The sequence below is a fragment of the Eutrigla gurnardus genome (genome assembly GCF_963514095.1).
Source record: "Eutrigla gurnardus genome assembly, chromosome: 2".
Taxonomy (NCBI): Eukaryota; Metazoa; Chordata; class Actinopteri; order Perciformes; family Triglidae; genus Eutrigla; species Eutrigla gurnardus.
In genome coordinates, this window is record NC_139916.1 from 15,020,359 (window position 1) to 15,022,336 (window position 1,978).

Here is a 1,978-nt window from a genome sequence, read left to right on the forward strand (position 1 = left end):
TGGAAAGACTTTGGACTGGGGACCATAGACAGGTATTATTAAAGATAAAGATTAATTTTTCTCATAAAGAAAGTGAGCACAAGTCATGGACAGTGGGCAGGAGTTTTCAGTGTAGTGCTTTTGATCTGACGCACCCGTCTTTGTAGGTCTTGTTAGCTGTGTAACCTTACACTGCAGCACTCCAGGTAAGGGAGAACTAAAAAATGACTTAGCTTTCCTCTGAGAAGTTTGAGTGGGCCGGTCGGAGCCCTCGACCACATACGATTTAATTTGTAATTAGACGAAGACTCGGGCACAAATTGAATATTTAACTGAAGCAGAACATCCCTAACATCACCCTTGTGTCCTGAAAGTAATGGCCTCCATCTTGTCTATATTTTCCCTAACCTGTGTCCGACAGGACGAGGTCTTATACAACATCCCTTGCCCTCAGTCCGACCTGAACTCAAGGTAGTGTGAGCCCAGAGCAATTACCTCTCCCTCCCCCCCCTCCCTATACCTCTCTCTCAGCCTCACCCGCTCTCTCTCCCCAAGAGGGAGGCACATCTCCATAAGTTATTTTATTATCGCACTAGCTTGGCTTTCTCCCTCTCTTCTTCGCTTTGTTTTTCTATCTCCATACGTGTATTGCTTCCATTGGGAGGTCACACAGAAGGGTATTATCTACTGAACAGAGGGCATTCCAGAAGTGATTTTTGCTTATTTGTGTGATATAATAATCGGCGCTGCCACACGTCCACGCCAGACTATTTGCTAAATGAGTTTTAGTCACTGCTCTTTAATTTATGATGTTGGAACACTGTACCCTTGATTTTCTTCTGTGTTCCTTTTATTTACGCCTGTATTTAGACTAGCATCACGAGTCAGAAGACCACATTTGCTGCCTCGAAGTTAACTCAAGGTTGAATAGCAGGTGAAAGCCTGCAAAGAATGAGCAAACGACGGCTGTGATGCAGTCAACCGTCACATGGTTACAAGTGGGAAATGGTCAATGACACAACTGGAGTTTTGTGAAAAATATTCATTAAATCCTCATATGGGCTCCAGATATTTAGCTAGTTTGTTATTTCATGGCAAAATAATCCACAGGACTCTTTAGTGGGAGACGGTTTAATGACTTTTGAGTGTCATTAGGAGGCAACGAGTAGAAATTGCCAGGAACTGTTGAGTGTGAGGAGCGACACAAAATCATCTTTTGATTGTATTATGATGCAGCGTAGGCAGTTGTGTGGTAATTAGCGGTACTTTGTAATCTGGGGTAGCTGAGTGTGTCCCGCTGCAGCCTCGTAGCGAGCATTAGCGTGGCAAACAACCGATTCAGAGGTGTTGCGATAAAATTATTTACGCAGTTAAAGCTCAACTCTTTGTTACTGCTCAAACAGAAGCCAGGCAGTAAGTAAGCTTTTATTTACAGGGCGACTTATGACTGTGATTTGCCTGCGTTACATACATTCACATGTGCTTGTGTGTTCGATCACGTAAGTTCAGTTATGGTCATGAAGTCTGGTACCCCAATGAGTCGGCTTGTGGCCCTCTGTGGATTTGTGTGTGTGTGTGTGTGTGTGTGTGTGTGTGTGTGTGTGTGTGTGTGTGTGTGTGTGTGTGTGTGTGTGTGTGTGTGTGTGTGCATACAGTATGACTGTGAGTGTTTGAAAGTGTGCGTTCCCACATGTCTCCGCTCTCTCCTGGTCTGACTCTGTAGTGCTTTGATTTGAGCGCGGTGATCCAGCTAAGACTCGGAGCAAATACACGGATTAGGCCGCAGCGGTGCAGATAACACTCTGATCAAAGTGGCCCCGCTGCTCCGACAGGCACAGAGAGGAAAATATGTTAAAGGAAGAGGCACTGTGCACACACAGCCCGAGTCACACATTTTTTATCTGCACTAACAGACAGACAGACAGACGGGAGGAGATTGTCCCGCTTTATTTTCCTATTTTTTTTTTTAGACGGCCGTGCTGCCGATAGCTCGGCAGAA